The sequence below is a fragment of the Periplaneta americana genome, chromosome 9, assembly GCF_040183065.1.
Source record: "Periplaneta americana isolate PAMFEO1 chromosome 9, P.americana_PAMFEO1_priV1, whole genome shotgun sequence".
In the NCBI taxonomy this organism is placed as follows: Eukaryota; Metazoa; Arthropoda; class Insecta; order Blattodea; family Blattidae; genus Periplaneta; species Periplaneta americana.
Genome location: NC_091125.1, coordinates 70,936,490 through 70,954,807, shown reverse-complemented (window position 1 = coordinate 70,954,807; position 18,318 = coordinate 70,936,490). Strand labels below are relative to the sequence as shown.

At 35.8% G+C, this 18,318-nt stretch overlaps 1 protein-coding gene across 1 annotated transcript in view; it reads right to left on the bottom strand.

Annotated features, from left to right (window-relative positions):
- Positions 1-16,074, bottom strand: part of LOC138706062 (mucin-17-like) — a 286,190-nt gene extending 270,116 nt beyond the window's left edge. The window contains exon 1 of the mRNA XM_069834977.1: positions 15,935-16,074. The gene's annotated coding sequence lies outside the window, so the exon portion shown is untranslated. The remainder of the gene's footprint in view (positions 1-15,934) is intronic.
- Positions 16,075-18,318: the final 2,244 nt, after the last annotated feature.

Below are 18,318 nucleotides of genomic sequence, written 5' to 3'. Positions count from 1 at the left end.
ACAGTTGCCAAACCGTTCACGGAGTCTTTTCTTTTCTGTAGCAATTGTTTAGTTAAATAGTAAGGTAGGTTTTCAGAAATCGTAGAATATGTTCCTCCTTGAAGTTTCAACTTTTGTAGACAAAGTTATAAACTAACCGTCCGCACATGAAAATTTATTTTCTCTGATATTGAAATTGGAATCAAAATGTTTTATACACACTACTGAGTTGTTTGTTGGGATAAAATGTTCACGATGGATGCCTCTTGCCCTCTTATCTCTTAAATCTTTAGCTTTCGGAAACAAAAATACATGTACAAACGAACTTTTTTTTTATCATAATTCGATTTACAACCTGAACACTGCATATGCGAGGCATTTTAAGGTTTATAACAACACTTCCAAGCTTCACTACGAAAACAATTATATCAATTATAAGATCACAACTCTTATTATATGCTAACTTATAATCTCCACAACGATTACACTAGAGAGAAATAATACAAGAAACATAATGAACAGTCACATGAAACACACGTGCTTTCACAATTGCGTTTCCACTCGACTGTCCGCCATGTTAACTCACGCTTTCAGTCAGATCAGGTAGTACTTATCGTAAAAGGTCCTGCCTGAACCCCTATCATTTTTATTTTTAGGATTCCTTGAAAGATAAAATGTGCAGGACAAACCTCACGTAATATCCGTCTGGAGATCGCCTCTATTTCTCGACGGGAACTTCAGCGACTGCTGGAGAACATATTAAGCAAATATTAAAAATGTATAGAAGAAGACAACGAGTAGTTTAAGCATGTTCTTGGTTAAATTGGTTAAGTACTTGTACATAATACTACCAGTCGGTTAAGGCGCTTGCCTGCCGGTCTGAAGTTGCGCTCGGGCGCGGGTTCGATCCCCGCTTTGGGCTGATTACCTGGTTGGGTTTTTCCGAGGTTTTCCCCAACCGTAAGGTGAATGCCAGGTAATCTATGGCGAATCCTCGCCAAATACCATCTCACTATCACCAATCTCATCGACGCTAAATAACCTCGTAGTTGATACAGCGTCGTTAAATAATCAACTAAAAAACTACCAGCTTTAACTCAACACGACTCGGGGCAAATAGGTGTACCTTAGGGCCTACCGTTGCTACGCTTCCGATAACCGCCGAGCTGACGGACTACTTTAAGATTGATCAATTCTGTATGTATGTATGTATGCATGTATGTATGTATGTATGTATGTATGTATGTATGTATGTATGTATGTATGTATGTAAGGCCTATATATAGAGTGAACCGTAAGTAATGTTAATTTCAAGGGTTATTCTTTGAGATATTTCAAACAAAAAAGTTTAATACAATTTTGCTTGATTTTGCTTCCTTTTTGAGTAAAAAATTATTTTATATGAAACATTTCATAAGGTATTTTTGGAAAGCCATTGATTTAATCGCAATGTGCTCAGTCAGTTTAAGAGAACAGTGTATTATGATAATAAACAATTAAAAAAAAATTAGTTTTGTCCTTTAAATGTCCAGAAATTTGATCTGAACAAATGTAACTTTTCGTTCTAAAAATGAATTTTAAAATGTTACATTTGTTCGGATCAAATTTGTGCACACTTGAATGACAAAACTAAAATTCTTTTCATCATTTATTATCATAATAGCCTGCACTGCTCTTTTTATCTCGAAAAGAAAGGAGAAACGAGCAAAAATGTATTATAACCCCCTGAAATGAATAACATTACATTGGTCCAAGTTACTACTCTGAATGATAAAGAGATAATACAGATTTTGTCAAGACGGAAAATAAACAAAATCTGTATTATCTCTTTATCATATTCCGACTTATTTGACAATCTTTCCAAAATGTATTCAAAATTTAAATACTACTCTGAAGACAATTCGCGCAAGATAAATGAACTAGGTAGATCATTTGAAGCCCGCAGGCATATCAGTACAAAATGTTATTTTTTCATTTAACTGATGGTCTAAATATCATGTTTCAGACCTTCGAAGTTGGTATCGCTATCGAATATCAATAAATCCTTGCATCATTAAATTTGTCTAAAATATCTAGTGTCTGTGGCCTCCAATGACAGGACGTTCCCACTAGCTTTCGCAAGAACACACGTTGATGGGTATGTGAAGGAGATCTTGTCTTATCAACTGATGCGTGCGATCCGGAGTAAGTCGCGCGGCCTTCACGCTCCAGCGCCCCGCGCAGCTGGGACGCACAAGCGCCGCGAGTGTCGGACGATTGGGCAAGTAACTTACCAGTCCACACCCTCACAACCCGCCCTCCTTAATAATTTATCACGGTCTTTACTTAAATCCGCCAAAGGGTAATTTAAAGGTAGTATTGTTCAGATCCTCACAGGCTTCTGTGTTTCTTTTTTTGGTATATTCTTTAGTTTTTGTTCAAAGTCACAAAGCCCTTCTTTAGACCATGCATATGTTGTACTACTTACACCATATTTTGCCAATAAATTATATAATATATAGTTACAAAATGTATTTGTGCAGAACATCGGTATTTGGAAATCATTCACGAGTAGTGAATAAATAGGAATACATCATCATAGAGTATGTAACAGTGATGAGATAGTTCAGAGGTTCGTATTATTATTATTATTATTATTATTATTATTATTATTATTATTATTATTATTATTATTATTAGTGTTAGTTGGGAGGCCGGAGGGAAAAGACCTTTGGGGAGGCCGAAACGTAGATGGGAGGATAATATTAAAATGGATTTGAGGGAAGTGGGATATGATGATAGAGACCGATGGCGGGCTTATGTGAGGGCGACAATGAACCTCCGGGTTCCTTAAAAGTCATAAGTATGTATTACTACTTTAAAATATTTCAAACTATGTAAGGTATTTTATACTGAGTTTAAAATCCAGTCAAGTCTGCTAACACAAATTTGCTTAATAATAATAATAATAATAATAATAATAATAATAATAATAATAATAATAATAATAATAATAATAATAATAATGAAGATTTTGAAATACATAATATAATATAACAACAAAAATCGTGATAGATAAAGAAAATCAGCAAACAGATAATGAGTTCAGCTACCAAAGATATAATTTTGGTTACAGAAGATCAGAACGTGTTGTAATAAAATGAAATAGATTGAGACAGTTGTGTGGGACAATACAGCGAACATTAAAACATGAATTTTAAAAGGAAACACTGCTTAAACTGTGCAAAGTTATATCATTGTCATTACTAATACTGTATATCGAGCGAAAGTTGGACATTAACATCACATCGACTAAGACGGAAGGAATCATCAGAAATAAGATTCTTTTGTAGCAGAATGCATTTTATTAAATCGCACAGGAAGTATCGACATCGAACAAGAACTGAAATGTCAAGGCAATTACAGCTACACTTGAAAAATATAGAATAAACTGGAGAAATTATGTCCATCTAGAATAACTTTGGCTGTCTTTCAGTGCTGTCCTATAGGAAAGGGAAATTTGGCTTGACCCTAGGAATGATGGCGTGAATTTTATTGAGACAGAACAGGTCGAAACGATTGATTATGATGATGACAATGATGATGAATTTTAAAATCCAGTCCATTTCTAAATTTAATCTCACTAAGAATAATGCTGGTGAGTTTTAAAATATTCAGCTAAAAAGTTGAGTGCTTTTTTTTTTCCTCCTACTATAATCCTAGATCATATATACCGAGATTGCTCGGCCTTATAGGCTTTAACGGTAACAACTTTTGTCAGGTTTACTGTGCTGCCATCTAGTTGTTACATAAGGAGTCACGTCATAACTCCCATTTGAATTGCGTTAGCGATTGTACTGTCATCTCGTGTTCTTTTACGGCGGACGGGTGGCGATCCTGGTGGTCGTTCTCTTCAAAGTGCTATCGATTTTAACATAGGGATGAGCAATCTGGGTATAATATAATCTAGGCTATAATAATTTTAGAACGTCCTCTGATATATCGTGGTTATTAGGCCTATATTTGTCATTAGATTCGAGTTCGGCGAGATTAAATCCGGCCGAGAGCGAAGTTATTTTAAAGGAGTGATAAAATATAAAATCGTTAGCATGGCCTCCTTTAAGGAGAAATATGTATGGAAGACCCTTTTCTTAGATATACGGACTTAGAAAATTACACTCTTGAATCAGAGAATTTCAGGCAAATAAAAATACTGCACATTTCTCCCTCACATTAAATTTAATCATACAGTAAGAACTTCGTGTTTGTGCAACGCAAGCGATGCGACCTCATTTATCATCCTAACATGGAAGATAATGAATTTCGCCTTATCGATTAAAGAAATTGAGAATTGAATTCTTCACACTGCCAAACCAGTATAGTCCAGGAAGGTTGTATACTGTGTAGAGTTATTAATCAACTTTTTTTTGTTAAGAAATGGTAATATAAACTACTGAAGATAATTGCGATAGTGATACGTAAGATCAAAGCTTTCGAAAACTTCGCAAATATTTACCTCTTCATAAAAGAGTTTTAATATTTGAACTCGGGTTTATCCGTCGATTGTGACGAAGAAAAAGTTCGGAATTCAATGGTCGCCCCGCCCTCCATTTCTCGATTGCAGCTTCCGCCGCCAGAGGCAGGCGTGTTGCAAGGCAACAAGTCCCATTAGGTGCGAAACCCGCAATTAATTATATTCGATCTCTTTATTGAGGGGAAAGGACTTCGTGCTTGTGCAACGCAAGCGATGCGACCTCATTCCTCACGCACGTTCTGGAGGCCGCGGGTTCGAGCCCTGTTTTGCTATGAAGATTGACACAGATTAAGGAGATTAATGGATGGGCGTTTCTATTTCCCTTCTTTCCTCTTGATTTCATTTATTAATTTATTTTGTCTTTATTTATATATTGCTCGTTCCTTGCTTTCTTTCTTCTGTTACTTTTTCATTTAATGAATCGAAGTTTATTGAATTTTTTATGGACGTAACGAAAGTAACATACTACAGTGAGTATTACTTATAGGATAATAGTTAATTATAAAACTTTAGTTGACTCAGAAAAAAATGATTATTCAATTTTCCTAAACAATACACAATTAATGGCATCCTGTTTCGATGGGAAACGGTTTCTATTGTTCAGATAAGATTAAGACCACTCTTTTAATCATTGAAGGATAGTAAAGAGTTTAACTAATTGTTGAATTCTAGATGCCGGAGGTAGTTTACACATCTTCAACTCTTCCTGGAAGCCATGGATCCCTTCTAATCTATGAATAGTCCCTTCCTTCCTTGTCATTATAATATCCTATTATCTTAAGTGGAAGTTGTAATAACTTCACGTTGTATGAGTCTTGAATTATGTTAGTACGAGTATAAAAGTGTGTTAGGTGTGGAAGAATTCCAGATACTAACTTAGGTAAATTTCTTCGCAAGGTTTAATCATAAAATAAAATCATGTAAAATGAATAGGTAGAGAAAGAAAGAGAGACATAAAAATAAATGTAGAAAGATATATTACTGTGTATAGAGTTTAAGTACCATAGGACTAAGCTTTGCATTTTTTTTTCCTTGTAGTGTTTCTCCATTACATATACTGATGCAAATAGTAACAAGTTTGTTGCAGATTAATCAATGTGTAAATGGTACCAATAGTGATAGAATTTGTAATTATAAATCAAGAGGACCCAGATTCGATTCCCAGCATGTAAATAGAGAAATAAAGATTCGTCTTTCTCTTATAGGCACTGAATATGTATCCTTATCTTATGTATGTCCAGTATATTTTTGCGCGGTGGGCTTGTACCGTGGTAACGATATGAAAAGAAAAATTTGCTGCTTTTTATTCCTCACAAGCGTCAGGATGGAACATTCCGATCGTTCTAGTCTTTGGATGTATGAATATGTGATGGTGGTGGTGGTGGTGTATAATTGTATTCTCTGGCACGCAAAGTTTGGGTCTAGCAAATATCGATCTACTGATGACTTTTCTCTAGAGACTGGAAATCGATTCTCGGTAGGTCGTATGGAATTTGTGATGAACAGAACTACTATGAGATGTAATCTCTTGGGTAATTTCGATTTCTCTGCCATTCAAAATTCACGATTTTTATGAATTACTGCCTTACCACCACTACACAGCTTCTTGAGCTGATCACACAGTTATATAATAATTCCCTTAAGCACCATGTGTAGGGTCTACAACTTGTTTGTTTTTCTAGTCCTCTTTTATTTGTTCTGGAGGCCTGAGCGGGACCTCGCAGAATGAAGGGTGATTGTGGAATCTTGATCATAATGGTGAGAGGGACAGGAGAACCCCCGAAAAATACCGCTCAGCACTACTAGCTTAAAAATTCACCTTGACGGAGTTCGAACACGGATCGGCACGGTGAAAGAGCGGCGAACCATTCGGTCACAGCGAGTATCACAGAATAATATAAAACACGAATGCAACTGTGTCAACCTGAAGTTCGGTAACTTACATGTAAGTATAGATCTGTTTATCGTTTTATACTCGTATTTAAGATACCGAAATGATAAACTGTTAATTTTTTGTATTGTACCAAGTAAATAAAAATATTTAATATTAGTTATATCTCATTTGGCCACCGGCGTAGCTCAGTCGGTTAAGGCGCTTGCCTGCCGGTCTGAAGTTGCGCTCGGGCGCGGGTTCGATCCCCGCTTGGCCTGATTACCTGGTTGGATTTTTTCCGAGGTTTTCTCCAACCATAATGTGAATTCAAGGTAATCTATGGCGGGCGAATCCTCGGCCTCATCTCGACAAATATCATCTCGCTATCTCCAATCTCATCGACGCTAAATAGCCTAGTAGTTGATACAGCGTCGTTAAATAACCAACTAAAATAAATATCTCGTTTGTCACGTGAATATGTGTAGATTCATATGCAATAGGCCTGCACATGCAAAACGAATGTCTGCTAATTCAACAAACGCGTAAAATTTAACTAATTGGTAATTAGAGCCCGATTGGTGCGATATTTTACTACTTAATTAACTTATTATTCCCAGAACATGAATTTTACCAGCAATCGAAAAGTATTGGGAATAAATTTGAATAAGGAACAAAAAAAAGTTCCTTTCCCAGTTCCTTTCGAACCACGAAAGTCTTAGTTACCAGTCTGTCGTACTCTGGAGTGAACAAGGCTCTGAAATCGGCTACAAGGGTCGGTCCGGTTTTTTTGCAACTACTGTACATATTTGTCATTTTCATATTACACAAAATGCGACCTCCACTGATAATTTTATTACCCCTTTCTGCATAGGCCTACTGGGACAGATATGGCACATACCGGTTTTATATTAATATAACTTATAATAAAAGCATATAATATTTCAAACTGCATACTGGGACAGATATGGCACACTGTCAAGAATTGGCTTTGACCATATGTGACATCATTTGAGAAAGAAAGAACTACTTAAGTTATTTGAATATAAAACCGGTGTGTGTGTGTGTGCAAGACTGTCCCATACGGTAAGGGGTTAATTATTGTTTGATATTCTCGTGTAGACTATGCCATGGAGTGCGATACTGATTAAAATTCTTACATTTTATTTTGCGTCCATTCTTTTATTTAATTTTATTTGAACCATGCTTTTCCGTAACTTCTAGTGTTTGCAGTGGAGTCAATGGAGAAAATTGGAAGTTCATGTCTAATAACTCTCCTCTTTTGCGGTAGTTTTCATTAGTATACTGCAGAATAGTTAGGCAAACCCTATTGCAGGCACGAAAGGCATTATCTACTATACATCTCTAAACACTGCAAAGGAAACTGTAGCAAGAATTATAATAACGCATAATATCTAACAACACCAGGAATTAAAGAGAATGCAGTCCACATTATTACAATTCCTCAGTCAAACTGGTGATCATCATTTTGAGCACTTACTGCAAATTAGTATAGATCTATCTACGCTCACCACTGTGGAGTAACGGTTAGCGCGTATGGCCGTGGAACGAGCGGGTCCGGGTTCAAATCCTGATTGAGTTTTTTCCGGGTTTTCCCTTAACCAATTGAAGCAGAATTGCTGGGCGTTGGATCTCGAACTCATTTCGATATCATTAATTCACATATCATCATCATCCATACAATAGCCCGGGTTAAGTTCACGGTTCGCTGTACTTGTACAAGAGCGCGGCCGTTCGGCTACCCTATCATTCACATAATAGAAGTGGTAAGCACAGTAAGCCTTAGACTGCAATGTAATCCTTCGAGTCCCTCATCCGTAAGGATAAAAAAATAGATCTATGTACAGTATCTATGTTTATCAGGCGAGTCACTGTTTCTTATGTTTAAAACTACTCGTACATATTGGAATGCCATATTATAATAATTACTCTGTGCCTAATAAATAACATGATGAAAAGGAAGTTTCAAGCTCATTTGAGTTATTTAATTTTAATAGAGGGGTTGCCTAAATATTGTGCTTTTTAATGACAACTGTTATAACTTGTAACTCGAAAGAGATGTGTCATTGGGCATGAATTCCTAATCTCACGTTTCTTTCAATTAGTTCTTTCAAACTTAGAACTTTATATCGTAGTGACCATAGCAGCGTGTACACCTATGCTATTTAATAATTTCCGTCCAGGACGATGCGATTTAATTTGGCATTCCAAGAATAAGTACAGATAGTTTTTAAACTATTTGATATCCATATTTGGCGCAACTTTCACTGCCTCGACAAACAACTCTGAGCAATAAGAATCCTATTTTGGATTGACAGCTTTAGTAAAAAAAATCAAGGCACATCTTCAGGTTTGTTTGAAGGTCTTACAAATAAAATTTCATCTTAGTCTTAATCAGTACCCGAGTTTCCGAGAAGTGTATGATACACATAGACGATGTTTGGTTCAGTCTTCAACGACCTCAACACCAAGGTGAGAAAACACATGTGAAGACAGCCTTGAACCCAAAAGCCGTGCGGTTTGCGTTTTTCGGCGCAGATGTCGAACCAAGGCCTTCGCGAGCGATGAGGATAATTACACTTTATTTGCGCTTGGACGCGGTCCAACAGGCGAGGTCGGAGTTTGGTAGGTGAAACTGGTGCAGTGCGCGCGTGCGAGAGCGACGCAAGAGCAGTGAAGAATGCGAGTGCAGCCGGAAACTAAGTGGCACGGGCGACATTCCCTATCATGACGAATGTAGCCTACTCGCTGATCTTTTTCTTTTCTCCATCTCCTTCATTCGCCTTTTTCTCCTCAGTCCCGTCTTTTTCTTTATCCCTTATTTTTCTTCTCCCTTCCCCTTGTTCTCTCTCTTACTTCTCATCCGATTGCTATTATTCTCATCTCTCTCGATCTCTTCATTTCTTTCTCCTCCTCCTTTTCTTCTCTTTTACGTCATTCGCCCTCGACTCTTCTTATTCTTTTCATCTTCCTCTCCTCAGTCGTCTCTTTTCTTTTCTTCATACTTATCTTTTATTTCCGATTTTTTTCCTCTTCCTATCTTTCTTGCTCGTATATCTTATTTAACTTTTCTTCATTTTTTTTCTTCTTTCATTTATTTTATTTTCTTTTTTGCTCCTACGCTTTCTCCTTCGTGTCATTTCTCTTTATTTTCACCTTATTGTTCTTTTGCTCTTCATTCTCGCTTCCTCGTTTAAGTTCTGTTCTTATTCTTGTCGTCCACACGTATTTCTTCTTTATTATGTCCTCTTTTGCCTTCTGTTATTCTCATATTTCTCATTCTCCTATTATTATTATTATTATTATTATTATTATTATTATTATTATTATTATTATTATTATTATTATTTTATTATTATACTCTTCCTCCATTTCATATACAGAAAAAGCCAGATGCAGCGCTGACGATATTATACTGTACTGTGGTTTCGCATGTAACGCGGTGGAAAATATGTCCTCCGAAGAAAGTGATCATTGTCAGCGAATATCAGTTTAATTAAAGTTCTTTCTCATGCCATGTAGGCTCCTAGGTAGTATACAATGTAGGACAATAAGTGTGCAATCCGATTTGAAATTGTCATACTGTATATAGTAAATTAATTTTTTATAAAGGTACTAGGTGAAAGTAAAATAATCCTGCAGATTGAAAGGAGCGTTAGAGTACACTTAAATGAATGGAAGACCTATATTACGTTTTGTGATTAAATTCACGGTTAATTAGAAGATTAAGTTGCAAGTTTTAGCACTCTGGCAACATCGCCCCTATCACACTGCTCTTTCTTCTCGTAATACAGATGTAAGAGGTCAACGAACTCAGATCTGTCTCCATAGGTGAAGTACTTTCCACCTCCCTCTGTAGCTAAAACGTTGCAATCTGCTCACAGCTCACATCGTTTTTAATTCTGCAGCAGTGTTTCTCAAGCGTTTTAGCCCCGCGAATCCCAAACTGTGAAATAATAATAATAATAATAACAATAATAAAGTATGTTTAGTCAACAGTCCGAAGACTGAAACCTCATAAGAGACACCAATAGGGCATCACTCACGAGGCAACTAAGCCGTAAAATAATGGGATAGTGTGGCCAGTTCCTTCCCACCTCCATTACGTTTACTAATCAGACTTGAGATATATGCAACAATTATTGTTCTTGCTCTGACACATATCGTAGAGAGAGATGCACTGCCTCTTAATAGGTGTATCAGCCAGAAGCTCAATTAGATGTATAATATTAATAATAATAATAATAATAATAATAACAATAATAATAATATTTATATAAATAGGTATACAATGTATAAACATCTCCCTGTGTCCAACGCTATGTCAATTTAATTTTTCTTTTCCACTCCTCTCTACCTTCCCACTCTCCTTCTAGTTCATTTTTCCTCATTGATATTATTATTATTATTATTATTATTATTATTATTATTATTATTATTAAATGAATAATAAGATTAATATATAACAACTCTCCACAAAAACTTAAGAATTGTCTCTTGTTGCTTAAAAAATAATTATTGTATTATTTACTTCTGTTTCTATTGTAGATCCACGTATGGACGAACTTATACATGAAAAACAAATATATCCACTACAATAAAAATAAATTTGGACTTTGAACTGTAGTTGTTAATAAATATGTTTTAGCTATTGCGTGTATAATAAATGTGTTCTTAATACGTATTCGTTTTTCTTTTCTACACTTTTTTAAGTTATTAACGCAACCCAAAGATATGGCACTATGACTCTTTGTTTCAGAAACGCTTCTCTACAAGCCATCTTCCGATATACGGCAGATAATGTACTAAGCAATAATACGAGGTTGAAGTATGTCGCCCGAAATCCCGGTATATCGGGATTATACTAACCTACATCTTCATAAATCTTGCTTATTTTCATTACTCCGATTAATTTTTCATTTAATTTTCTCTAACTATTTTTCTATTGGGCTATGCATTTTCAGAAGTTACATGGTTCTGTTACTAGTACTATAATTTTATGTCACTACGGTTACTTTCTGAACCAATATTTCGGACCGAAATAGTTATAAACAATGATAAATTTAAGAAAGGGACGGTGACGGAAGAAATGAAAGTACTAGGCCTACAAGGGACCTGCTTTTAAACACTATCTTTGTTACAACTTCGCAGTCTTATTCGCCGGGATTTGAACTCAGGCATCCAGCATGGGAATCACATGAATTAGTCATTCAGCTGATGTCGGCCTGGTAGGCGGAGTTGGTATATCGCTGGCCTTCTATGCCCCAGGTTGCGGGTTCGATCCCGGGCCAGGTCGATGGCATTTAAGTGTGCTTAAATGCGATAGGCTCATGTCAGTAGATTTACTGGCGTTTAAAAGAACTCCTGCGGGACAAAATTCCGACACACCGGCGAAGCTGATATAACCTCGGCAGTTGCGAGCATCGTTAAATAAAACATAACTTTTTTTTTCATTCAGCTGACGTGCAGATGGAAACATTTAAATATAGACTTCTTGTTAAAAGTTGTGCGTAACTCGTATAGGCCTATAATAAGCACATGGAGAAGTATTTGCTGTTTTTTTATACATCACCGATTTTAGTGGTCTGCAAAATAAATTGTTTTTGACTTGATAGCACACGCGAAGGTTCTGCTGGCCTAGTTGGAGTGGCGGCGTGACGAGGAGTGGCACCTGTGCGTGTCACTCGTAGTGGTCTGCAGAACCCTCAGGCTTCCGCGGACCAAAGCACTAATTCCTCTGAGGTTCGCCCGGCCTCCTTTCGGGAGTATGACGACCGAAACATTTGCAATATTTCTGAGAAATCAAGCGCGACTGTCATTTCCTAGTCGCTTGCTACACTCTCCGGAATGCATGAGACGAGGAAGTGACAAAACATCATTTGTATTTATTGTACAGAGTGCAAATTATGATGATGATGATGATGATGATTACTGCTACTACTACTACTACTACTACTACTACTACTACTACTACTACTTTTCCATGAAGCTGAGAGGACTATGTAGTTCAAGATGACTTTGGATATTATTGTACACGATAAAAATAAGCTGTGTATAGACTATACAAGGCGGTATAGATAAGTTCTTAGCCTAACATAGAAAAAGTTATTGTATCTTAAAATAAAATTTTATTTATTTAACGTAATCATCTTTTAACTCTATACACTTACAGTAGCACAACGGTTGCAAAGAAATTCTAAGCTTTGAAAAATTGTTTCTTTTGATCTGCAAATGATTTTACCACAGTACTTATTACTGCTTCAGTCGAAAAAACTTCTTTCCTTTTAATATAATAATATAATATAGGCCAATATATTATTTTCGCAAATAGGTAATAGTCTGAGAGGGTCAAATCTAGTTAATGTGGAGGATGATCAATCAGTAAGTCTAAACAAACTTAATCAATTTTCTACATCGGAATAAAGAACTTTTAAAGAAGTAAATTGTCAAGGAAGAACAGTAAATCTTCGGAAATATTACCAGTACATTTCTCCAGAATTTTTCCCCTGAAGCTTACATAATAATGAATAGTAATATGCTCCTGTCACAGGTTTATTTTGTTCCAAGTAGTCTGTCGTAATTATTCCCAAAAATGATGCGAGGAACTCAGAATTTTAAACGCGAAATTTCTTAGGGAGAGAAGACCCGAAGTGTTTACATCTTTTTATTGCTCTTTTGTTTCTGGATCGTAATATCGTAATACTCGATCCGTGTTTCGTCCATAGTTACAATACGATCCAAAAACTTAGAAGAACCATCTTCAAAAATGGTGACAAAGCGACTTGCAAATTATCAATCTCATTAGTTTCTGATCAGCGTTCAGACATTTAAAGATCCATTTATCATATAATTTTGTTATGCCTAATCATTATGCACGATGAGAAAGACACGTTTATAGGAAATGTTTAAAGTATTTGATATAGGCCTACTTAAGTCCAGTTCGACGACGATCCTCCAAAATCATGTCAAGGACGATATCGATGTTTTCTGAAGGGGTTACGGGACAGGTTTTCCAACAAGGTGTTCATTTTTATTCTCCAGTCTTCCTCTCTCAAATTCCGCAACCCAATTTTACGGTGAAATACGATGGATAATGATCCCTCAGTGTAGCCATCATATCCGCATAAATTTCCTTGCCGGAAAGTCTTTCAAAAGTACGCACTTTGTCACCGACCGATACTCAACTTGATTAAAATTTAATTTTTTATCTGACATAATTTCTTAAAAAATTAGCAATATGTAGATTCGGCTAAACTTTTTATCACCACCCCTGTGTAACTATTTAGCAAACTGCATACTCTTTTTCATAGTAACTGCTTTCACGCTTGTTTATAACGAAGGTCCAAGGCTAACTATATAGACTTTCAATACCCCTTCGTACGTATTGCTTTAGAGTAGTATGAGATCCCAAAACGAGAGAGATTCCTAATTTGTTTAAATCACAATTCAATGCCTTCTCCGTCAAAAAAACAAAGAAGACAGCATAACGATTAGATGAATATTATTTTACAACAACCACTTCCGTTATGTGTTTCATTGATGGTTGCCATAGTTTTGTTGACTAATAAAACATTGATTTTGTTCTCAAGACAACAAATTTGACGACGAGGATTATAGGGTGAAGGTTGGTAATACTATGATAGAGTAATATTATGATAGTTCTTTTTGAGAATTTATTACAATTTTACTGAATGAGAGAAGGACCGGTTTTGTGCAGCAACTTGTCCACGAACAATACGTTGACGCAAAAAAACTGATCTTCCTCTCGCTCAGTAAAATAAGTAATAAATTCTCAAAAAGAACTATCACAATATTACTCTATCACAGTATTACCAACCTTTATCCTATATACAAGATATACGTATATAAAATGGAAGAAGTAAGAGGTGAAGCAGAGAATAATTACAAAGTTGATTATAACCAGCTTGCTACTACGTATTTTGAAAATGTCTTCAAGCAATATAGGAGTTCCTGAATATCATGCTGGAGACGACTGAACGACTTACTAAGGGAGAGTGAATCAATACTTCATTGCAAATTATATACAAGAGTAGCAGTTATTAACAATATTAGGTGAGGAATTTTACAAAATATTTAAAAATTTATGTGATCCAATATTACTAAGCAGTGAAACATAAAAACAATAGTTATTCATCCCCTTCCGGTGTTCCAACAGAAGAAACATATGATAGACCCTACAAGACCTAATGTTTGTTTGTACAATTATGTGCTAAACACTTGTAAGTTTAGAAATTATAGGTGTAGGAAGTGTAAGAACATTAGTCATCTTGCAAGGGTTTGTACGTTGAACACTCGAAATTATGTTGAGGATAATAATGCTTCTCTCAATTTTATAAAAATTGTATAAAAGATAGTAGGTCCATAAATCCTTGGAAGAGTTTGGTAACGATAAATCAGGAACCGAAATGTATACTTGTATACAAACTAATTCAGAATGCTGGTGTCTCGGTTATTCCGAAATTTTTATTCAATAGGTATTTCCGAAATGTTAAACTTAGACGAAGTAATGAACGACTGAGGTTGTACAGTAACAGTGCTATAATTACTATTGATGAGATTCATGTAAACATGTCTTACAATGGAATTTATACTAGTAGTTCTAATTGATGTCGGCACTGCACCATTGTTAGGTAGAGAATTAATGTCAGAGCACAGTATAAAGAAGAATCAGTAGGGACAACTCTTGTCGGCACCTTTATTCCTTATATAGATAGAGAACCATCTGGTGGAGAGTCCAGATATTAGATTGTGTTTCGTGACATGCGCACTCAGAATTCGTTCCCACGAAATGGACTAATTGTCCCTACTGATTCTTTATGCTGTGATCAGAGTTTAATATTTTAAATCGTAACGAAATAGATATTAAGCTTAATACTATAGATATATTACTGATGATGAGGAAATAGACAAATTTATTTAAAAGTGCGACTATTTAAGGATAAATTTGGAAAATATCGTTATGAGAAAATATCTCTTAAAGTTAATGATTAGATTAAACCAATATATGTGAAGCGAAGAGTAGTTCCGTTTGTATTTAAGGAAAAGATCGAGATAATTAGGTACGTAGGGTAAAGTTGTCTAATTCCGTGATACTCCTAATTCCGTGGTACATTTTTTCACTGAATATCACAAGATTGGGTATCTTGCTAGGAAGTTCACCGATGTCTCAAAAGTAGGCGAAAGATGCACTCTTTCGAGAAAGATGTCTGGCGCTATGGTCAAACGGCAAAGCTTTGACTGACATTCAATTAAAAAATATATATTACGGGATTAGGGGTATCGCGGAAATAGACAACTTTACCCTACATCACAAAATGAAGGAGTAGTAAGTATCATTAGTTGTTAACTCTGAATGGGAAACGCCTTTAGTGCCTATTATGAAACCGGATGGAAGTTTGAGATTGTGTGTTGATTGTAAACGAACAGTAAATAAATATGTTGAAGATATTTTAAACATCCTTCAGCTATCGTCCGTTCCTGAATATCGTCTCATCTTAAAATATATGACTATTAAGTAATATCATAATTACCTGGCGTGTGTCAGGACGTTTTAGAAGTGGTGTTCGAAGTGCACTGTAATATTTTTCCGTCGTCACAGAAACCACTACAGAAAGTAACATGTCCGAAGCTGGTACAGAACGCTCTTGTACAGACCTGTGCTCAGTCTACGAGGAAAAGCAGAGTTTAACTGGTAAGTGTAAGCAGGGAATTGTAGAATCACAGCTGCCAAACGCCAAGATTTCAGGCAAATATTTATATGAACCTTTCCTTTTATTTTCCTAAGTGTGTGAAATCACATCCCAATGTTTAGCCCATTTCATTCATCACTGCATGCATTACAGTTCTACATGTCAGGGATAACCTTTTATAGAAAAGGCAATTATCCGTCGCTAAGGCATCGAGAGAAGTCTCTGAGTAAAGGACATAAAAAATAAGCTGAAATACAATAGAAGAAACTGGAACTAATATACAAATCTTATGTCAGAAGATCAGAAGACCGCATTCCAAATATACTTATGTATTATGCTTCTATGGAAGAATAACCGTCTAAAACCAAGAGTCAGATGAAGGAACTATTTAGGTAAGCAATGGAAGAGACTGCAGGCCCATACCGAAATTTTGAAGTATATTATTATTATTATTATTATTATTATTATTATTATTATTATTATTATTATTATTATTCTGTAAGCGGGTATTTTACAAGCAGCTAACGACGCTTCTTGTCATCTTGATCTTAGTCCTTGTAACGTTTCTCTTTCGTATTGTTTTATAATTGCATATTACATTTAGGAATTTCGATCAACTTCTATCGTTTGCTTCTGTTATATTCATAAGTCTAATTGTTTTCATTCCTTTTCGTTCATAATTACTTTTTCTTATGTCTTCTAAAATAGCACAAGTTTGCTGTACCTCTCACTTTTGCTAAGGTGTTGTCTAATTAAAATAAGTTTATGATTGATTATTCTATTAGGAAGAGTACAGTTATATATTATTATTATTATTATTATTATTATTATTTATTTATTTATTTTGTTGTTACGGAGAAAGGCCCGAAGGCGTGCACCGCACCCGAGGCTTATTGTGCTGACCTCCTTAGAAGGATGAGCGTTTGAAATCCACAGGACTGCATTCCTGTAAGTATCGTGATTCACGTTTGGTGCCATGTATCGATTCAACCACACAACACCGGAGCCGACTGAGTCCGTGATGAATGCCCCACAGTTCCTTTGAGTGTTCTGTAGCCTCCTCAGATCGATGCCATCTGTAGCCTATGCAAGTCACGTTACTACATCCAGCTGGATTCTGTATTGATCTGAAGATCGCGTTACTGTAGGTATCGTGGTACCATCTATCGATTCAGGTACACAACGGCATAGTCTGCGATGAACGCCTCTCCATCCCTTAAGAGTTCTGCATCTTCTTCAGATAGATGTCATCCGTATGCAACCATTTAATCAACGTAGGCCTACCACATCCTGCTGTATCTTCGGTCGACTGAGACTATTGCAAGATGATAGATGAAGTTGAATTTAATGAAGAGAAATGAGTCCGGGGCCCAATGCTGAAAAATTGGTGGGGGGGGGGGACTTCGGAAAAAACCCAACCAGGGTTTGACCTCGGGCACGCTCGTTTCACGATCACACACGCTAACCGTTACTCCACAGCGGTGGACTGAGTACAGCGTTGCCAATACTTATCTTACCTACATGTTCGTGCTTTCTCAGATAATTCACTTCTGGTGTGCTCTTTCATTTTTTTCATGATATCGTATAGTATAGTAGTAGCAGCAGTAGCAAATCTATTTCGTTATAACGACCATTTATACTATACTCTCTAACTTCTAGCTGGTTCAAAAATTCAATATAATATATTACATTCTCATAAATATTTACACCGATTACAAGTATGAAGAATGTTAATATCAAACGAAATACAGACGATAATACAGAAAATTAAATTTCTTTCTAATAATTACAAAGATTTCTTAAATAACTATCCCCCACCACCCTTACCATCTGGTACATATACTGTATTGTCGACGAACACATTTTAGAGGTTTATTTCCCATTCTTACTTTCTCATAGCCGTTCCAATAACCCTTGAAAAAGGAACGCATATTCAAATTGTAAGCTATTTTAAAATCTTTCTTATGCTTTATCGTTAGTGTTGGTAACTAATTTCTTACATTACTTTCTCATTATAGGAAGTAGACTAGTGTGTTCCTGAGAAAATAGATGTAGAGATTTTCATAGAAATACCACGTTTTTAGTATCTCTGATGCCAAGAATATAGTTCTGAGTATACCATCTCTCTGTCTGTCTGTGTACAGCGGTTTTTCCTAAAATATTCGTCGAATTTTCTATAAAGAATATAAATTCAGTACTGGTATCTATTAGTCAATTTATCCAGA